Here is a 22,754-nt window from a genome sequence, read left to right on the forward strand (position 1 = left end):
TCAAAATGTGGTTGAAGTTGCTCTAGTTGAACTTATGGCTATGCTTGCTAATAAGGGTGCTGCTGTGCTGTGGCCGCTATTGCAATGCTAGGAAGTAAGGAGTCATAATTGTGTGAGAAAGAACAGGTTTGTGCTAATGTGATGTTACTGCAGCATAGGCACTGTGGCTGGCAGTGGATTCTGGGTCAGTGATTCTTTTTTGATCATTCTTGGACTGTGTTTGAAGTCTGGGTTGGGAGGGACAGATTCCCTTTTACTGTGTGCTTCTGCAGTGTTTTTTCAAGGCAGGGTTGCAAAATGCATGGCAAATGGCAATGCAAAACTTCTGCGCAGGGCACTCTGTGAGTACAGCTTGTTTCAGCCATAGTGAACAATGGGGAAACTCGAAACACCCCATTGTTCCCCATGGATAGCTCCTAGGGACACCAAAGTGGGTTATGTGGTAGGGCATGATGGGTGCTCCCTACTACCCAACCCACCAAAAAAAAAAAAAAAAAAAAAAAGGACAAGTAGGCAATTTTAAACAAATGTTTAACCTTTTCCCAAAGCCCCATGGGATCCTATGGGAGCTTAGGGTAAAGGATAAAAATGTGGAGAAAGGTTAAAAATCACTCAGCCCCCCCTCCCCCAACTATGTGGCCTGGGTTAGGAACAGACCAGGACACTTCTTAAACAGTGCATAATAGATAAACAAACCACCAACAGCAAGAGTGCAGAAAAGCAGTCTGCACTTGCGTCTCTGTACATAAGATCCATCTCATTAAACTATTAATATTCTTGATTCCACTCCACTGCCTTGTCCTTGTATACCACAACTCTTTCCCTTGGATTCTACAAGCATGTCCTTTTCCACTGCCTATTTTATAAAGACATCCGCAGTACCCACCTGCTACTTACAATGTTGCCAGCCCACGCAAGCCAGCTCTACATCTCCGTATGACTCTGACGGCAACCCTATTACGACACACAACATCTCCAAGTTCTGCATGGCAGTGTACAAAATCCGCCAAGATCTGACCTCCAGGAAAAACTAATTAGGCCCGACAGAGTTCATACCTGCTCTGCCGCCTCTACAACCCAGTTACACAGTTTTTGTTTTATCATATTTTAATCATATGTCAATGACAATCGTAACTTCTTTATAGCTTATCTTGGATTTTAGTCCTAGGCTCACAATTTCAAATTTATTCATTTATCTTATCATATCAGCAGCACATCTTATCATATCTATATCTATATTTCTCTTAGGTGTACCTGTCACTAATCCCATGTGTGGCACCTCTCACAAGAGTTCGCGAGCAGCTGCTGGATAGCGACGGGGACGGGTGGGAGGGAAGAAAATGGCAGTGGTGGCAGCTGGGCCAGGGGCCTGGTGGGGAAAAAAGATGGTGGCGGCAGGCAGGTGGCTGGCCAGCTGGTTGGCAGACAGAGAAAACAGCAGGGGTAGGAGGGCAGGCGGAAGAAGGCGATGGAGGCTGGGTGGGAAGAAAACGACAATGACGGTGGTGGGTGGGGGAACGGCGGCGGGGGTGGGTGGGAAGCAGTGGCGAACTAGAGGCACAGATGCGCAGCCCAGCTAGTTTTAATTAATGTTATAACATTTTATAATTCTTAGTTCAATCTTTACAGTTACTGCTTCCCTCGGGCATAGACTGTATTTAACGCCACTGTTTTTATGCTTTATCTTATGCTGGTCAAAGACCAAAATAAAGGTTGACTGATCTAGGGGGAGGAGAGATCAGTGAAAATCACTCCCCTCTTCTCTTCCACATCTATTTAGATGCTCAGTAGCAATCTCGCAGAGTTCTGAAGCAGCCTTTTGCATGGACCCAGCTTCTGCTCTGCTCTTCAAATGCTGTGAAACTTCTGAGCAGGGATGATTCCAAGGCGTAGCAGGAAATATCCCCCCCCAGTCCCCTCTTTTGCTCCCCCATCCAGCAGATTGTGGGCCTGGCTCATGGAATATGCCCCTGAAACCCAAGCTGGGGGAAACTTGCATGGATAGAGGATGGGTTAAGTAGCTTTCCTCTGCTTGCAACATTTCTGCTACAGATCCCTGTTTCTCCCTGCCACTTTGCAGATATTTGGAGATCTGGGTCCCTGAATGTCTAGAATGCAAATGAAAACCGGGATTTTAAGGTTCCGGCTCTCATGAACCATCGAAGGTGGCAGAACATCACCATTTACTGTCAGGCCAGATTATGACATTCCTCTCTGCTCATATTTTATCCCATGTGGAAACAGCTGCAGGCGTCCTACAAGGCAGTCCACATGCTATGTTTTCAGAAACTTTGCCTTGAGATGCCTTTGCATTTATAATCTTTACTTATCAAAGGATGCTATATAATGTGCCCCTGTAGCTGAAATGTCTAGATCAGGAGACTGCCCTGAATGGAAAACCTTAATATATAAAAATTATATTGGTCTACACAGATTCCTCTTTTCAGGGAACTGTTGAAAGGCAAACAACTTTTACAGACAGATGATGCATGAGAAAAATTCTCTATTAAAATCAAGTTATAGTCTGGGGAGAAAACCACAATAAAGACACACTTTCTGACTGGATCCTCATATTCCAGGGTGATGGCTAGCAGGCATTATGTGGATCCGGGTGGGAAGAGGAGAGAGCCTACTCCGGGACAAGGAATGGCTGGGCTGAAGTTCTTCAGTTCAAAAGATTGTGGATATATTTTAGGGCAGGAGTGGACGATGATCTTGCTCGTTTGACAAGATCCTCGGAGGGGGCTCTGCTCCAGGTGCTGACAGTGAAAGAGGCTTAGCTGTCGAACACGCAGGACAGGGCCTTCTCAGTCATTGCCCCCAGGCTTTAGAATGCTCACCCGCATTTCAGCTTCTACCGCAGTTTTAAGAAAACAAGTAAAGACGTGGCTCTTTACACATAGCCAGGCTGCTAACTTGGCAAAGAGGCACCTTTTCACATGGTGATTCTCTTTATTTAGCAGGGGGAGAGTAACTGGCCCTATCCAGCCCCAGCACATATACTGAGTCAGACCCTTGGTCAATCTAGCTCTGTATTGTCTACTCAGACAGGAAGTGGCTTCTCCAAGGTTGCAGGCTGGAGTCTCTCTCAGCCCTATCTTGGGAGATACCAGGGAGGGAACTTGGAAACTTCTGCTCTTCCCAGAGCGGCTTCATCCCCTAAGGGGAATGTCTTACAGTGCTCACACTTCTAGTTTCCCATCCATATGCAACCAGGGTGGACTCTGCTTAGCTAAGGGGACAAGTCATGCTTGCTACCACAAGACCAGCTTTCCTCCCAAACAGTATATGACTACAATAGGTGTGTCTAAATGTTTGCACTTCTGCCCATATGAAGCCGAAAAGGTTTTGTGAACTGGGCCTACACCAGGGGTCTTAAAACTTGGGTCCCCAGATATTGGTGAACTACAAATCCATCACCCCCAGTGGCTATTGTAGCTGGGGATGGTGGGAGTTGTAGTCTAACAATATCTGGAGATATTGTCTACCTTGGGACCCCCTAGTGTAGGCTTTGGTTATAATTGTGGTTATAATTTCTTACAACTCCCTTTCCTCCATTTACAATACATCTTCTCCATTTGGGGAGTGGGCATAAGTTGTCCCATTTGCTAAGCAGGTTCTGTCTTGGTTTGCATTTGGATGCGTGACAACATGTGAGCCCCCTTGGGGGATGGGGATATAGCTCAGTGGAAGAGCATCTGCTTTGTGTGCAGAAGGTCCCAGGTTTACTCCCTTCATCTCCAGGTAGGGATGGGAAAGACTCCTCCTTGAAACCTTGGAGAGCTGCTGCCAGTCAGTGTGGACAATACTGAGCGAGATGGAGCAATGGTCAGTATAAGGCAGCTTCCGCTTCTCCTATTTATATTGCTTTTATGTGGCTTGTATATGCTATTTTATCCATTTTTATATTTTTAGTTGCCCTACTTTTAAGGATAGTTGTACATTTACTCTATTAATCTTCCCACAGTTGTTAGGCATAGCCGGTAGTATTTTACTTTACTAATTACCTTGCAGTTTTTAGAGTTATATTTTACTCTTTTAATCATATTTAGCTTCTAGAATTTTATTATATTTAGCACGAGTTTTATTATATTGTATCTGGACTTTATCCTGTGCTGGTCTTTGACCATAATAAAGATGATTGATTGATTGATTGATTTTTTTAAACTCAGGCTTTTATGTGATTGTCTCCATTGCTGCTTGTTTGTATATTGTATGGTTATTTTTATATATGTATTTTAATTTTTAAAATTATATCTGTTTTTATATTTTAGCATAATATTTTAACTGTGTAATTTTTATAGTCCTGTTTTATTTTTTTCTATGTGAACTGCCTTGTGATTGTTTTGAATGAAAGGCGGTATATACATTTAACAATAGATAAATTAAATAAAATACAATTGATCAGGCCCGAGGCCTATTTAGTCCAGCATCCTGGTTCCCACAGTGGCTCACAGTGGAAAGCGCACAGGCAGGAGATGAAGGCATGCCCTCTCTCCTGCTTTTACTCCCCTGGAACTGATATTATTTAGAGGCATCTTGCCTCTGAGTCTGGAGGTAGTCTATAGCCATCAAACCTAGTAGCCATTGATAGACCTGTCCTCCATGAATGTGTATGTAACTGCCTGTGCAACTGGAGAGGATGAACCATGCAAATAAAAAAATATCCTTTGCAAGTTGGAATTGTCCTTACTGTATTTACCAGAATAGAAGATGATTCTGAATTTGATGATCCCCATAAAAATAGAGGTTTAATACAGGTTATTTACCTGAAAGGGACTCTGAATTTAAGACAGCCCCCCTGATTTCAAAACATCAAAGAACTTGGGAAAAACTTAGTCTTGGATTCAGGTAAATATGGTACACTTTTTCCCATGGGTCTTGCATACTTAAAAAACAACTTCGCTACTCTGTGTGTGTGTGTGTGTGTGTGTGTGTTGTATTTGCTTTTTTGAATGAGCGAGAAGCGCCTATGATTGCCCGTCAGCTGTCACTGGCTTTCAAGGTTATACAGATAGGGGAGGAAAGGTGTATATTCCTCATCTGCATACCATTGCATTGTGGATGCAAAGGTAGTCTTTTGAGCCGTAGATTAGTTGATGATAAGGTCTTAAGTCTGCCGAGTTTCTTGTGTTTGCACTTGTATTTATCATAAGGTTCCTTAAGCCAGGGAGGAATATGTAAATTTCTCTCATGCTGCGGCCTTGCCTCCGACATAAGTGGACATTACGCCCGTGCCGTGGCCATTCGGCGTCCAAAATTGATTAATATTTGTTTTCAAAATGACAGGCCGGTGATGTATGGATCCCTTTACAACTTAAATTAATACTTTAAAGAGATGAATGGTCTCTACAGAGGATGTGAAAGTTCATGCTGGGGAAATTTGCATATTTATATTACAACCAACTGATAATAATTGTTGAAACAGAATGTAATGTGGTTCGTTTTTCATTTTAATCTGGTTGGACTCCAAACACAAGACCTCATTAACTTCCAGCAACTAATACAGCACTATCAGCCCCGGGAAACCAGCTCTGCTTTGAATTTATGAATTTCAAAGACGGCTTCCATCTGTGTTACGACACTCGGGTCAGTCACTGGCCCCTGGTGCTTGGAGCGCACCACGTGGAAGCTTAAGTTACCGGAATCTAGTCCATGGGAGTCCTGATGCTCGTGGAGTTGAAAACAGTTTCCATTTCTATTTATTTATTTATTTATTTATTTATTTATTTATTTATTTATTTATTTATTTATTTTCTCATTGATATCCTGCTCTTCCTCCAAGGAGCCCAGAGCATGGTTATGTTCATCCCCACAACATCTCACTGACTGCAGAGAGTCAGCTCTCCTGAATGTCCAAATTCGGATGGAGAGTGGGAGGAGGAAGAGGGTGAGGAACAGCAGGTCCATTGGACCTGTGGTTCCACGTTAGATGTGAATGCGGACTGTGTTTTTTTTCCTGGTCTCCCTTAGGGCCCCGCTAGGCAAGGCTGGTCTCCAGGACCTTGGAGAGCTCCAAGATAGCACATTGGAGTCTCTTCTCCAACAGGGCCCTTTTTATGTCTCTTTGCCCGGACAACCTCCAATCAGACTCCAGGTAGGGCAGAGAGAGATTCCTGCCTGAAATCCGGGAGAGCTCAGGGGTGTAGCTATAATTGAGTGGATGGGTTCAAAGAACCTAGACCCCCTGAGAGGCCCCCAGCTTCATTCTCCCTATTGTCTTCATTATTCTGAGGGGCCACCAGGGAGAGGGGTGAACATGGGCCTCTTCTCCCTTTGTTCCACCCCTGGGAGAGCTGTTGCCAGCCAGGGTAAGCAAATACTGAGCTAGATGGAGCAATGGTGTGACTCAGCAAAAGGCAGCTTCCTTATTTAAGGGCAAATAGACCTGGATTGGGGCCAGAGGCACTAGAGAGGTACCGGTAGCACCTTGGGTTATACGTAGACACAACCTACCTATCAGACAGATATACTGGTTCTGGCCACCATATCTCAAAAAGGATATTCTAGAACTGGAAAGGGGGCAGAAGAGGTCAACCAAAATGATTAGGGGCCTACAGCACCTTCCTTACATGGAAAGCCCAAAACAGCTGGAGCTTTTTAATTTAGGGGGGAAAGGCAACTAAGGAGAGACATGATAGAGGTTTATACAATTATGCATGTTTTGGAGAGAGATGAAACTGATGACCAGGAAATGTAGGACCAACAAAAGGAAGTTGGAAGGAAAAAGGAATTCACGCGGTGCAGAATTAATCCATTGAACTGGATGTGGTGGTGGCCACCAGCTTGGATGGCTTTAAGTGAGGCTTAGACAAATTCATGGAGGCCAGGTCTGTCAATGGCTTCTTGTCTTGATGGCTACAGGGTAGCTCCAGGCCCAGAGGCAAGATGCTCTGAGTACCAGTTGTAGGAGAGTAGCAGCCGGAGAGAGGGCATGCCTTCATCTCTTTCCTGTGGGCTTCCTAGGTGCATCTGGTGGGCTGTTGTGGGATATAGGATGCTGGACTAGATAGGTCTTGGGTCTGATCCAGCAGGGCTGTTCTTAAGTTCTTATCCATATACAATAGAGCAGTTAACATGGTTGTCACTGAAGTAGAAGAAACCTCCTGCCAGTTTTCCCTCTAACAGGGATCCCCAGAGGCTGTTGACTGCAACTCCCACAATTCCCAGCTGCAATGGCCTTTGGCTAGGGATTATGGGAGATGTGGTTAACAACCTCTGGGAATCCCTGTTACAGGGAACAGTGCCTCCTGCCGTAGTTCAGGAGCTGTGCATGCTCCCCATTTTTGCTTGTGTGTCAAGGTCAAAGGTGAGGAGCTTGATCAGCAGTCAAGACCCAGCCAGGTAAAATGATTCTCCCACTACTTATACAGAAGCTGGTTATTTTCTCGTCCTACCCAGCTGGGCCTTAACTGACACTCAAGCGCCACACCTCCAACCTTGCTTTTGTCTAACGCACGAGCAAAAATTGGGAGCACACCCAGCTGACAAATTAGGGTGGCTAACTGAGCAAAGAGGCACCTTTTTGAAGTGGTGATTATTTAGCAGGGGGAGAGCAACTGGCCCTATCCATCCCCAGCACAGCATCCCTCCAGTGGCTGTCGCTGGTTTCTATCTTATGTTTCTTTTTTAGATTGTGAGCCCTTTGGGGACAGGGAGCCTATATATGTGTGTGTGTTTACGTGCACACATACTCTGTGTGTGTGTGTGTGTGTGTGTGTGTGTGTGTGTATGTATGTACACACACACATCACACACACACCACTTTGGAAACTTTTGTTGAAAAGTGGTCTATAAATATTCGTATTAGGGTCAGAGGCTTCTCCTACCCTAATGATGGTGTGAACTGCCCTAATGTGGGTGCATATCTGTGTTGTATGTATGTATGTATGTATGTATGTATGCTTGCAGGTATGTATTTCCATTGGAAGCGGTCAGAGGCTTCCTTTCAGAGACCGCTTCACCACATCCATGCGCTTCCACCCCTCTTCCTGTCTCCACCGAATCAATCAATAGATACACTTAGAAAGCCTGTTATGGCATGTCGTGCATCATGGATTTTGATCATATCAATCATAATTGAGTTAGATGTAATCCATCTGACTTTTGCTACGCTGGGGTCAGCAGGGGATGCAATGCCTCACTTCACATCAATTACCGCACAGAGCCAGGAGGTTGGCGAGCAATTCCCTTTGATGGTTTCCAGCTATAAATAATTGTATAGCGCCGGTAGTTAAGCTGACTCTTGGGCACAATACAGTATCATGAATTTTCATTTACTTTCTCTCGGAAGCTGTTAGCCCTTGTGGCTCGGAATGGGGAAGTTTTATTGGGCTGTATCAATCTAGGCTGTAATGGTGGTATTTTGTTTGTTTGCTTTTTTTTTTTTTTTGCGTTGCACTTGCCTTCCTTGGCATAGCTTTTGTCCCGGTCAAGCTGACCCCCAGATTGCGCACAGATCCATAAAACATTGGGCGGGTGCTTGTGTGAAGCAGATGGGGAGAAAACTATCCATGACCGATGGAAACTGTTACATAGGAACATAGGAAGCTGCCATATACTGAGTCAGACCATTGGTCTATCTAGCTCAGTATTGTCTTCACAGACTGGCAGCGGCTTCTCCAAGGTTGCAGGCAGGAATCTCTCTCAGCCCTATCTTGGAGAAGCCAGGGAGGGAACTTGAAACCTTCTGCTCTTCCCAGAGCGGCTTCATCCCCTGAGGGGAATATCTTGCAGTGCTCACACATCAAGTCTCCCATTCATATGCAACCAGTGCAGACCCTGCTTAGCTATGGGGACAGGTCATGCTTGCTACCACAAGACCAGCTCTCCTCTCTGACTAATAGCCGTTGTGGAAGCCATGTGATCTTCAAGCAATAGGAACCAAAGGCAGCTGGTATATTATTTTAGGGGGTGCCCAACAGGTGGTGCTTGAAGGGCTCCTGAAGGCAATCTGAGCCCTCCTGCTGCTTCCATTCTGGGGGGGAAAGGTGCAGAAGAGGGCACTCAAGTTGTTCAGGGGCCTAGAGTACCTTCCTTATGAGGCAAGGCTGTAACACCTGGGCCTTTTAGCTTAGAAGACAGATGACTGTGGGGAGACATGATAGAGGTCTATAACATCATGCATGGTGTGGAGAGAGTGTACGGAGTGAAAATTTCCTCCCTCTCGCATAACACTAGAACCAGGGGGTCATCCCGTGCAACTGATGGCCAAGAAATTTAGGACCAACAAAAATAAGTATTTCCCCCACCCAATGCATAATTAACCTGTGGAATTCTCTGCCACAAGATGTGGTGACAGCCAACAGCCTGCATGGCTTTAAGAAGAGCTTAGACAAATTAGTGGAGGACAGGACTATCAGTGGTTCCTAGTTTGATGGCTAAAGGCCACCTCCAGCATCAGAGGCAAGATGCCTTTTAAATACCAGTTGCAGGGGAGCAATAGCAGGAGAGAGGGCATGCCCTCAACTCTTGCCTGTGAGCTTCTCAGAGGCATCTGGTGGGCCACTGTGATGGGAAACAGGATGCTGGATTACATGGGCTTCCTTGGGCCTGATCCCACAGGCCTGTTCTTATGTTCACCTGCTGGGAAAAGGAGAGAGAAGAGGCCAGGCATGGCCATAGGAAGGGAGGGAGGCCAGCAGTGCTCAGGCAGGACTTTCAGCCAGAATTGGTTCATCCTAGTGAGACACACTAGGAGGCAAAGGAGTAGATCCAGGTCTGTCTCGCCACACAGATCTCATTCAGGTTCTTTAAGGAGATCAAGGTCCCAATCAAGATCACCAAAGGAGGCACAGTTGCCTCTTCTTCCCAGTGCTCCATTTGCTTCTCTCTCTCCCACCCTGCATGGTGCCTTCAGGCCAGCTATTCATCAGGTAACTACACAGCTCTACCTGGTGAATGACCAGCCTGCAGGCAGCACAGCTCTCATTAACACTGGGGTGGGAGAGAGAGGAGCAAACAGAGCTCTGGGAAGAAGAGATAACTGTGCCTCCTCTGGTGCCCCCTGGGTCGTTAGGCGGAGCCGCTGCTAATGAGGGGCAGGAATGAGTGTATGAATTTCACTGGCTTGGCATGGAACCCTTCCTCGTGACTCCTAGCTGATCCCGCCTTTCCCTCCAAAAGCCCCCTAGAATGATGTTGTGTGATGACTGTACCACTGATGATGTGGTACAGTCCCGTACCACCTTGATCATATGATCAGGCACCTTGTGTAGACGAAAATGGGGCCCCGTGGCAATTCGAGGCCGTGGCTTTTTCCTTACAGAGGTCCTCTTTCTCGCCACTGTGTTCCATGCCGTTTCAATACCTCTTGTGTTTGTCTGCTGAATAAATCATAATGGATGGCCGGTTTGGAGATCTGTCTGTGAGGCCTGGTGTCATCCTACCCCCCAACTCTCCCCATATTCATCACCAATCTTTTACAATCTTTTCTTCCCCACTCAGCAAATCTTGCAAACTGTCATAAGGAACAAATAATCACGTTCTCCTCCCTTGGAAATCCAACAAAGGGCCCCTGAGCTGTGCTCTTTGTATAATAGTTAACATTGTCGCTAGTAATCAATTTATTTCAGTGGTAGGGATAGTAGCCTCATGACAAGTCAAAGACCTTTGGAAAACGGTACATCTGTGCCTGTTATTTAAGAATACACAGGCACAAAAGGGTGGAATACATTAGAAAACAAAAAATATGTCAGCGTACAGAATGGCCCCATTGTTATCTCTGCCACCGAGGGGTTTGGGCCGTAGCATATGACACTGGATGGTTCTTTGCTTGTTTGCCAGTCTCTGTAATAAAGTATTTGATGGAAACGCTGTAATTGATACCCAGAAGATGCGGGCGTTCGCTGCCTCCCCATCTCTCTCTCTTTCTCCCTCCCTCTCTCTCTGGTGACGCCAACCAACTCTGAATCAAAATGTTATTTTTATCAATATCCAGAACCTCAAAGCAGGATCGATTAGAATCCTGTTCTGATGCCGCGGCTTTAACGGCAGCTGCGTTGACATGCTGTTCGATCGATGCACATCCGCCTCCGGTGGGATAGGAATCCTTGGGGCCGCCGTGTTAGCAGGAAATGATCCCTGGATGCTGCACAGGGCCTTTCAGTGTCAGCTTGAGTTCCTCATCTGTAAAATGGGAATAATAGTTGCTGAGGCTGATGCTGGAAAGGCAGCCACATGACATTTGCAGCTGGGAGCCCTGGATAGTAGTGTGTGCTGATCCAAGGACATAAGTAAATCCCTGCTGGATCAAGCCAAGGCCCAACCAGTCCAGCATCCTGCCTTGCACAGTGGCCAAGCAGGCATACTTGGGGAGCCCGCAAGTGGGGAAGAGAGGGAAACCGCTCCCAGCTTTTGGTACTGGGGAAAGAATAGGAGGAAAGCTGGTCATAGGAGGAGTAGGAATAGGAGGAGAGCTGGTCATGATAGCAAACATGAATTGTCCCCTTTGCTAAGCAGGTTCCACTCTGATTTGCTTTTGAATGAGAGACCATATGTGAATGCTATAATTAAATGCCCCTTCATGGATGGGGCCACTGGGAAGAGCATCTAGCTCCTAAGTTCCCTCTCTGGCATCTCCAGCTAGGGCTGAGAGAGATTGCTGCCTGTAACATTGGAGAAGCTGCTGCCATTCTGTGTAGATCAGGGTTTCTTAACCATGGGCGGCCAGATGTTGTTGGACGACAGCTCCCATCATCCCTAGACATGGCCTTTGTGGCTGAGGATGATGGGAGTTGTAGTCCAACAACATCTGGGGGCCCAAGGTTAAGAAACCCTGCTGTAGACAATAACGAGCTAGAGGGACCAGTAGCCTGACTCAGTATATGGCAGCTTCCTATGTTCCTATTCTCTCTAGCCAACTCTCATCCTGATGGAGGTATATACCAAGGCTAGTAGCCACTGATAGCCCTATCTTCCAGACATTTGTCTAATCCCTTTTGAATAAACATCTGGATTGATGACAGTCTCCACATCTGGCAGCAGTGAGTTCCATGGTTTAACTGTACGTTGTGTAAAGAAGTACTTCCTTTTGTCTGTCCTGAATATATTATAAGATTAGGGGAAATTATGCATCTATTATTATTATTATCCTGAATCTACCCAACATGGAGCTTCAACAGATCACCCCTGGTTCTAATATTATCAGATTTACCCGAATCCAAGATGAGGCCCCCCCCGCTTCTTTCCTGTTAAATATAGTGATTGTTTTGAATTTAGAGTCCTCCTTCTTTGGGCAAATACAGGTATAAACTGTATCAAACCTCTGTGTGTTTTTTAAGGCATCTTCTTACATTCAGAGTCACCTTCTATTTGGATAAATATGGTATGTGAGTTAGAGGGGAAAACTTTATGCCATGCATAATTTTAAATACCTTATCATATCCATATATTTATGGCTTTAAAGTTTAAAAACCAGAACTTTGAATTGGGCCTGGAAATGGACTCAGAGCCACTGATGGAGGTTCCCAGTGACTCTCTAGGCCTCTTCTTTGCATTCCCTTCTGTTTGGCATAGCTCTCCATGTCATTGTCACTTTCCCCTTTTCAATATTTCTACAACTGGACTTGCGGCTGAAGTTAAAATTATAAGAGGCGTTGGACAAGGTGCACTTGAAATGCATCTCAATATGCCTCTGTCAGGTTGCTGCAATAGCATCCTTGCCTTCTGCTGGATGTGGTGTTCTTAGAAGTGTAGGTGAAAACAGGAGCGGGTGGGGTGGGCCTACGTACAGGGGCTGCTAATACAGTGATGGGTCCAATTTTTCACTGTCGAAGGCAGGCATTTTTTTTATTAAGCAGGCACATTAAAGTGAAAGATCTGCAAGAACATGCTGTACTCCAGGTTGCTGTTCAGAAAACCATCTTTCTGTTGAAAACAAGTGCTGAGTTTTGTCCCCATGGGGATCTTTAATGCTCCAGATCAGTGATTAATCTCACTGGCCACTGTGTGTCATATAAATGTTGTCAAAACCTCAGCATGGATCTAGCTGTTAAAATGCCTCCTGCTTATTAAAAACAAATAATAAAGGGGGGGAAATGATGGTAGTTTTGAGTCATTCTCTACACTCTTGATTTCAATGTCTTACTGTCCCTCTTCCTTCCCCCTAATGTGCTCCAATATATATTTTTATTCCAGATAGCCTTTCACATGTGAAGTGAAGTGGGAATCATCACGAAAATTCACATGGACTTAGATTAGACATTTAGACTGAGGGCGCATCTGAACCAGCCTGATGATGAGTCAGACCATTGGTCTATCTAGGGAGAAGGACCATAGCTCAGAGGCAAAGCATTTACTTTGCATATAGGAGTCCCCAGTTTCTATCCCTGGCATCTCCAGGTAAGGCTAGGAAATATCCACCTGGAATTCTGGAGAGCCGGTCAGTGTAAACAATACTGAGTTAGACCAACCTTCTGACCATGGTCCTTCTCCACAGATCCATTGGAGCTAGGACCCTGGCAACATCAGCTCTCAGCTGCAATGTCTCATAGTGACCACCTGGGGGGCAGAATTAGGGTCACGGATAAAAGGGCTGGACTCCTCCCCTCTTTGTTCTTCCAGTGTTAGTCTCCATTTTGTCTCTCCAGAGATGGCTGTTTGTTTTGGTCTCTCTCTTCAGCCATGAGCTACAGCTGAAATTAAGCTGCAGCCTTTTCCACATTTGTTTGTAACCTTTTCTTCAAATAAATCTGTGTAGTTCTTCAATACTAAAGAACTGTCTCAAGACCTCTTGCTTTGCTGCGTTCTCATCAAACTAGTTTTGCTTTGCTATTTGGGGACTGAACTGCCATTCTTCCCCTACAAGATCATCAGTGGTCCTTTGCCATCCCATGACATGCATGAGACACCAAGAGGAGAGCTGGTCTTGTGGTAGGAAGCATGTCTTGTCCCCTTAGCTAAGCAGGGTCTGCCCTGATTGTATTTGAATTGGAGACTAGAAGTGTGAGCACTGCAAGATATTCCCTCAGGGGATGGAGTCGCTCTGGGAAGAGTTCCAAGTTCCCTCCCTGGTTCCAAGTTCCCTCCCTGGCAGCATCTCCAAGATAGGGCTGAGAGAGATTCCTGCCTGCAACCTTGGAGAAGCCGCTGCCAGTCTGTGAAGACAATACTGAGCTAGATAGACCAATGGTCTGACTCAGTATATGGCATCTTCCTATGCTCCCATGCGGTAACATATGCATGCTATACATATGGAGAAACACAGCTTCTTTTCCTTCGCTGAAAACTATGAGCCAATGTTTACCACACCTTGATCAAAAACTTGGTATGGGCTGCATAACCTTCTTTTTTGCAGGGTTTTCTGCCTTTCAAGACTACCCACCAGCCATCTCTGAACCAGGCTCAGCAGTCTCAGCAGGCATACGAAATATCCAAACATATTTTATGTAAGAAAGGGTGCAATTTCAGTCTGCACTGCACCTCTTCAGCAAGGTAGTATGTACTTAAGGTAAGGAACAAGAAACCCATCTTTTTCTTCTTGGAGTGTGCTGATGACAAAAATTTGTGCATAGGTCCTCCCCTCCTTTCCACCTGGAAACCCTGTGGGTATCATGCAAATTGTAGCCAAGCAGATTGGGGTCAGATGGCAGGGCGCCCGGATCAAAGCCAAGGTCCCAGCCAGTGTACTCGAGCTTTGTGTATTCTCTGAGAGAACGTTGCTATGAATCTGTGGCCAAGTGGTGAACGGAGGTAGCAGCGGTCACTGGCGAGAGCATTGTGGCAAACAGCTCTGTGACCAGGGTTTGGTGTCGATAAAAGACAAAAATGCGGGTTTTCTTTGCAAAGTTAGTGGAGGATTTTATTCTGGCACAGACTGCTACAAAATCATTGCAACGGCCATTGGAATGCCTATATATATTTTTGGCTTATCCCACGTGTGTCCCAGAATCTAGTCAAGAACCTGGTCCTTGCCTTAGAGACAGGCAGATAGAGGCTGAACTTCAGATGGTGACCTGAATCTTTTGCCCCTGGGAACACAAGAAGCTTCCTTATTCTGAGCGAGACCATTGGGCTATCTAGCTCATAGTTGTCTAGATGATGGAATTCGACTGCCGACGTCACTGACTGTTGGCCAGTGTTGCTGGAGATGGTGGGAGTTGTTGTTGTTGTTGTTGTTGTTGCTATTATTCATTCATTCATTCATTCATTCATTCATTCATTCATTCGATTTCTTTACTGCCCTCCCAAAAATGGCTCAGGGCAGTTCACACAGAGAAATAATACATAAATAAGATGCATCCCTGTCCCCAAAGGGCTCACAATCTAGAAAGAAACATAAGAGAGACACCAGCAACAGTCGCTGGAGATACTGTGCTGGGGGTGGATAGGGCCAGTTACTCTCCCCCTGCTAAATAAAGAGAATCACCACATTAAAAGGTGCCTCTTTGCCAAGTTAGCAGGGGTTTGCCACGGCTGGAAGGCTGAAGTTGTGAAGCCCTGGTCGACACTGACTGGCAGTGACTCTCCAAGGGATCAGGCTGGAGTCTTTCCCAATGGTAACTGGAAATGCTGCCAGGGATTGAACCATTCTGCATGCAGTAATGGCACCAGGGGGAAAAACAACAATAACCCTGGAAGGGCACACAGAAGGGGCAAAGTGCATTCCTGGGTGCTTGAGCTGTGTCCCACATGTTAGATTTCTGAAACAAAAACGGATAGGTGGAGTGCAAGGCACTTGTTTGTGGTGGCCCTCCCCACAAAGTACCCTTGTTTTCATGCAAAGCAGATACTCTTCCACTGAACTATGACCCCATCCCCTAAGCCAGGCGTTCCTGACCAGTGGGACACCAGACGTTTCTGAACTACAATTCCCATCATCCCCAGCCACAATAAATTGTAGCTGTAGATGATGGGAGTTGTAGTTCAGCAACAGCTGGAGCATCGCCGGCTGGGATCCCCTGCCCTAAGGGGAAGATCCGTGCCCACGTGTCATCTCCCATCCAAATGCAAACCAAGGCAGACCCTGCTTAGCAAAGGGGGGCAATTCAGGCCATAAGACCGGCTCTCCTCCCCCTGTTCTCCCTTTCCCCAGAGGTGCAGCAGATTGTACATTTTGACTCTGAGAGAGGAGGAGAACTGAAGGGCCTTGCCACGTGGTGGTGTCGACGGCGCAAGCGAGTCAGCGGATCAGGTGGAGAAGAACCAGTGCGCGCCTCCGCACACTTAGGATCGGCTGATGTGCTCTCTTCTCTTTGATGCAATTGTTCTGTTCATCTGGGGAAAGGGGGAGGGACACCCCTCTGCGCTCTCCCAGCTCTTCGCTCATGCCTTACATCTCTCTTTCATGCTGTGACACCATTACTGGAACCTAATCTCCTCTCTCGAGCAGACAATTAGCAGCAGAGCAGGGTAGGAGCCACTTGCGAGGTCACCCACTCAAACAGCACTTATCTAAAGTAAATTCCGTGTAACTCATCAGGAAGGAGTCACACACACACACACACACACACACACACACACCCCACACACCCCGACTGCTGTCTCTACACCCACCAAGCACCCTCCCTGTTTGTTTACAGTGTCAGAACAGCCAGGATTTAATTCACACCCCCCCCCTCCTTCTTGGCCCTTCAAATGAATAGGCGGGATCTGGGAGGGAGGGAGCACAGGGACACAGGGACATCTGTTCCTATGTATGTCTGAAGGCGGCTTTGGTTGGAAAGTTCAAAAGCTGGGGGATGGCAGGAGTTACAGGCTGTGTCCCTACAACGGAGACTGGGCCATCGATTTTGGGCAGGAGTTTCCAACCTGGGGTTCCCCGATGCTGCTAGACTACAAGGAACAGTGTACGTGCTGGTGTGTTTATCCCCATGACAACCCTGTAGGAGGCAGTGTTCCCTCTAAGAGAGATTCCCAGATGTTGTTGACTACAACTCCCATAATCCCCAAGCAAAAGCCATTGCAGCTGGGGTTTCTGGGAGTTGTAGTCAACATCTGGGAATCCTTCTGACAGGGAACACTGGTAGGAGCCAGGGGACATAGGTAGGAACATAGAAAGGTGCCTTATACCCAGTCAGACCATTGATTTATCTAGCTCAGTATTGTCTCTCTCAGGGCTGCTTAGCTTTGGCCCTCCTGCAGATATTGGCCTACAGGTCCCACCATCCTTGGCTATTGGGCACTGTAGCTGGGGATTCTGGGAGTTGTAGTTCGAAAACTGCTCGCGGGGGCTAAGTTGAGCAGGCCTGATCAGGGGAGAGTTTGCTCGGGCTCTCCAGAGCTCGAGGCCATGCCCCTTTTGAATGTGACATCACACACACAGGGGGCATGGCCTCGAGCTTTGGAGAGCCCCAAGCGAGCTCTCCCCTGTCATTTCAGGCAGCACTTGCTGCCTGACAACATCTATTTCTCTTTCTCTCCCTTGCTGGAGGGAGAGAAAGGGAAATAAAAGGCTGTCAGGCAGCAAGTGCTGCCTGAAAAGGACATAGGAGAGCTTGCTCGGGGCTCTCTGGAGCCCAGGCATGGGTGGGGGGAGTTTGCTCAGGGCTCTTCCGGAGCCCGAGCCATGCTCCCCTACGGGCTTTGGCGGCCCTTTCCATTGGCGGACCAGGTTCTTTGAACCTGTTTGCACAATGTTGGCTCCGCCCCTGTTTCAGGCTGGAGTCTGTCCCCGGCAGCCGTCCCTGTTTCTGGGTACAATTCAAAGTGCTGGTTATTACCTTTAAAACCCTAAATGCCTTGGGCCCTGGGTACCGTAGGGACCGCCTGTTCCCAGCTGAATCTACCCACCTGTCTAGATCGGCTGGGAGGACTCTGCTCAGCATGCCGACATCTGCTATGGCCCACTTGTCAGGCATGCAGGACAAGGCCTTCTCAGTGATTGCCCCCAGTCTGTGGAACTTGCTTGCGGATGAGACCCGCATAGTTCTCTCTCCCCCAGACTTCAAGAGAAGAGTGAAGACTGTCCTTTTTATTCAGGCTTTTGGCCAATGAGCTATCCTTACTCTTTTTTAAATGGTCAGCTACATTTTGTTCTGTTTTGACTGAGTTTTATTGTTTTATCTTGTGTTTATGTTGTTCTATTGAGTTTTATTTGTTCTATCCTGTTGTTAACCACCCTTGGGTCTTAAGGATGAAGGGTGGGATAAAATTAATAACAAAAACCTGGAGATGCCAGGGAGTGAACCAGGGACCTTCTGCATGCAAGCAGATGTTCTTCCACTGAGCTATGACCCCATCGCCAAAGGGAAATATCTCGCAGTGCTCACATGTAGTCCCCAACAGTGTTCCCTCTGAGGTGTGCGTGTGTACACGCTCTTACACTTTTTTATGTGCTCTCAGTTAATTTTAGATTCCGCTCAGATTTAACCAGGAAGGTCCCATTCTGAATGCATGTGTGCACACACAGCCTTGATACTTCTGCCCTTAACAAAACTCATTCCACATACAGATGGAAAAAAATTAGATAGAACACTAGTAGTCTCCCATCCAAATGCAAGCCAAGTTGGATTATGCTTAGCAACAGGGATAATTCATGCTTGCTTCCACAAGACCAGCTCTCCTCTGTGAGGCAGGCTAGGCTGAAGGTTGAAAGATAAATGATTGGTCCAGAGCCACCCATGGCTGAACAGGGATTTGAACTCAGGTCTCCCCGTCCTAGTCCAACATTCTAAGCAGTTCATCATGCTGATGAAAGAGCTAGGGACCAAAGGTTGGGAACCCCCTGGTTTAGGGCATAAACCCCACCACTTTTGGAAAGTTTTCTCCAAAGAAGGATATCCCTTGAACTTTCAGGGATCCCACAAATTATTCCCAAAGTGAACTGTGCTTCCTTTGTAACTCTAGGCAGCAGAGTCTTTGAATGCAGCTGCTATATTCTTTGAAATCCTTTTCCAGTGTCATATTTTCCTCCACTTTGGATCATTACACACTTGCATGGAACTAATCAACATTTACAAATTGAAATTAATCTAGCAAACAGACGCTCTCTTATTAGGTTTCATTACTGTGTTTCAAAGGAAAAAAGATACACACACATACACAGACTTACTGGAAATCTGACAAGTGATAACAGGAGAACCAGGCATGGCTTTTGATACCTACATTAGGATTCTTATAGTTGTTTTTTTAAAAGCTTTCTCTTGTGAACAATAGATTTCCCCCAACTCTTTCAAAAGGGGGTGTTCTTCTGGGGTTTCTGCTGGGACCTTGTGAGTCACTGAATATTTTATAGCATTCAGTGATCTACAATAAGAGTCACTCAACTATGCTCAAGTATTTTTGGAAACTGGGGTTTCTGCTTAGGAAAAAAAAAGGTGCAGAAAAACCCAACATGATTTCAAAATGCTGCCTTGTTGATTAAAATATAGAAGTGATCATGTGACCGGGGAAGAGCGTGTGCACAATAACACAGATATAATTAATCCAGAAAAGCAAAAATTAGCATGAGGAAGTGAGGAGGAGGCTCAACAATGAATTGTTAGGGAGGTATTGTCTTCTGCACATGACCCATTTTACTGAAAATGACACTGAGCTGTGAAACAGCCCTTCTTATTTCTGGGGGCCTGCGTGCCTATTATACTTATGGATTCTCTAGCACTTTGGAGCTTGTTTTTTTGAGGATTGTGTATTTGAGGTAATGGAATATAGGGTCAGATCTTTCCAGGCATGGATCATCCAGACCTTTGGAAGGAAGTTGTCTTCTACTGAGTCTGACCTTAGGTCCATTTAGCTCAGGATCATCTCCAGCATGGCTACATAACAACTCCCATCATCCCCAGGCACAATGGCTCATTAGCTTAATGGCAGTTGTAGTCCAATAACAGCTGGAGGACTGAAGCTGATCAGCCCTGATCTACAGGGATCTGTAGTCTCAGCAGGCACCCAAGGAGTCTGCTGTGGATGAGATTGTACAGATTGATCTGTAAGAGGTTGGCTGGTCGGTAAATGGTCCCACTTTGTGGCAGGAGGCTGGAACAAGCCTTGCTGGTTCTGACCCAAGTCCAGTACACTGTCTTCTATAGAAGCCTCATATGCAGATTGTGCCAGCTTCAGTCTTCAGCATCTCCAGTGGCGAAGGTCTGGAAAAGACCCCTGCCTGAGAACAAAAGGACATAAGAACAGCCCTGCTGGATCAGGCCCAAGGAAGCCCATCTAGTCCAGCATCCTGCTTCACACAGTGGCCACCAGATGCCACTGGAAGCCTACAGGCAGGAGTTGAGGGCATGCCCTCTCTCCTGCTGTTACTCCCCTGCAACTGGTATTCAGAGGCATCCTGCCTTTGAGGCTGGAGGTGGCCTATAGCTCTGACTAGTAGCCATTGATAGACCTCTTCTCCATGAAATTATCCAAACCCCTCTTAAAGCCATCCAGGTTGGAGGAGTTGGCAGCTCCCAACATAGGAACATAGGAAGCAGCCATATACTGAGTCAGACCATTGGTTCAACTAGCTCAGTTTTGTTTACAATTCATGCTTGCTGCCACAAGACCAGCTCTCCTTGGAGAGCAGTGAATTTTTTTTGGTCAATTTTGTATGTCTGGCGAACTTTTAAATGCTTTGCTTTGGCAGCTTTGACCACAAATAGAACTATTATAAATAAAATAAAATAAAATTTTAAAAAATCATATTTTGGTCATAGTTCAGATTTGGTGGCATAGCATATTCGTTCTGGAATTGGAAGGCTTGTGGACCATTAATGCAACTTGGTTTGATTCATAATGAAAATTGGCTCCAGGAGGGATGTAGCAGAAGAGGGTCACACAGCTGGCAGGAGAAAGCACCTTGGCATGGGGACTGCAGTGGAAAACCAGAGAACGGGCAACCATTTAAAACCACATCCACCACCACTTCTTCATCCCAAAAAGGGCCTCCCCTGTCAAAGCTACTTTGGTTCACGAAAAATAGTTGGAGCTTTGTTGCTCATTGCAGGCAACATCCAGCTTCCCCTCACCAAACTACAGTTCCCAGGATCCTTTGAGAGGAGCCATGACAGCCATGCTCAATGTAGACTCAAACTGGATAAGTTGTATGCACAACAGGGCTGCACAACTTCAGCCCTCCAGCTGTGGTTGGACTACAACTCCCATCATTCTTGTCTGTTGCCCACTGTGAGGAGAGCTGGTATTGTGGTAATTAGCACGCCTTGTCCCCTTTGCCTAGCAGGATCTGCTTTGGTTTGCCTTTGGATGGGAGATGACACGTGAGCACTGCAAGATACTACCTTTAGGGGATGAGACTGTAGCTCAGTGGTAAAGAATCTGCATGTTTGCATGCAGAAGGTCTTAGACACACTTCCTGGTATCTCCAGGTAGGGTTGGGAGAGACTGCTGCCTGAAACCTTGAAGAGCTGCTGTCTTTCAGTGTGGATAAGGGATTCTCAATGTTGGTTCCCCAGATGTTACAACTCCCATAAACCCCAGCTCCAGTGGCCTTTGGTTGGGGATTATGGGAGTTGAAATCCAATAACATCTGGGGACCCAACGCTGAGAATCCCTGGTGTAGACAGTTCTGAGGTAGATGAACCAATGGTCTGGCTCGAAATAAGGCAGCTTCGTATGATCCTATCCATTTGGCTCATTTCAGTTGGCTGTTGTGCGGCTGCTTCACAAGTGGATTGGGTCCTGGTTACAGTCTCGGAGTGGGAGACTGAACAGGTTTGATTTTGGATGGTTCCCTGCATCTAAGTCTGAAATGAAACTCGGTATGAGGCATGCTATGAACGTTACGGATTGCAACAGGATGTTTACGCAGCCAAAATGACTGGAGAGTGATATCGTGAACCCTATGGCTCCAAAAGAGATTTCAGGATGCACATATTTACTGACCACGTGAAAAAGATGGAGCAAGATAATGCCTGATTGCGGAAAGATATGGACGATAACCTCTGAAATATCTGGAGCACTCACTCAAACTTGGCGGACGTCTGATTTTCATCTTGACATATGTTGTCTGTATGATTAATGAATCTGAAAAATATCAAATCTTCTACCGACTGATTATATGTTGGGCTGGTCTGCAAATGCTTTGGAAAACTGAGGGAGAATATGAGGTCCAACAAAAAGGAGAATCTGATGACCTTGCAAGATCTCTGGAAGTCCAGTAAACTACATGTAAACACAGTGGAGGACACGATTAATGAACACAGAATGTCTTAAATGTCCAGGGCAATAAAACAAAACAAAACACCCAAGGCATGGACATTAGTTTACAATGCCTAATCTGTGGGGAAATTGGAATGACATGATTGCAATTTTCCTAGGCCTCTCCAATGTGTTCAGGATGGGTTGTCATAGCTCCACGTTTTTAACGAAAAAAGATGAGAATGCATTAGAAAAATGTCCAAGAAAAACTGGATTTCAGGCACCGTAGCATCTATTAACACAGTTATTCCAGCATGTCATATTTCATAGAAAGCTGCCTGGTTTCAGTCTTGGGATACTTCTCCATTAATTATATTCGAAGCACACGTATCCATATCGGAGCTGTTGGAGTTGTCTCTTCCGATTAGTTTAACAAGCCCTGGTATTAATGAGATTGCTTCATAATTGAACCTTTTCATGGGTCCCTTGGTTAAGAAATTATGCTAATCTGAATTTGCGAACACAAGGCATCCATCATACTTGATGAAACAGTAAACATCAACAGGGATCCACGTGGCATGCAAATGCACCGTTAATTATTACAGGAAGGAACAAGCCTCATTATTTCATCTTTTACGGATATGGGACACATTGCAGAGTGCAGAAGGCAGCGTACGCTGGACTTCCACTATGTGGCAGCATGGTCCACTTAACAGAGAGCAAGCCTCTACGTG

The sequence above is a fragment of the Hemicordylus capensis genome, chromosome 9 (assembly GCF_027244095.1).
Source record: "Hemicordylus capensis ecotype Gifberg chromosome 9, rHemCap1.1.pri, whole genome shotgun sequence".
Lineage (NCBI taxonomy): Eukaryota > Metazoa > Chordata > Lepidosauria > Squamata > Cordylidae > Hemicordylus > Hemicordylus capensis.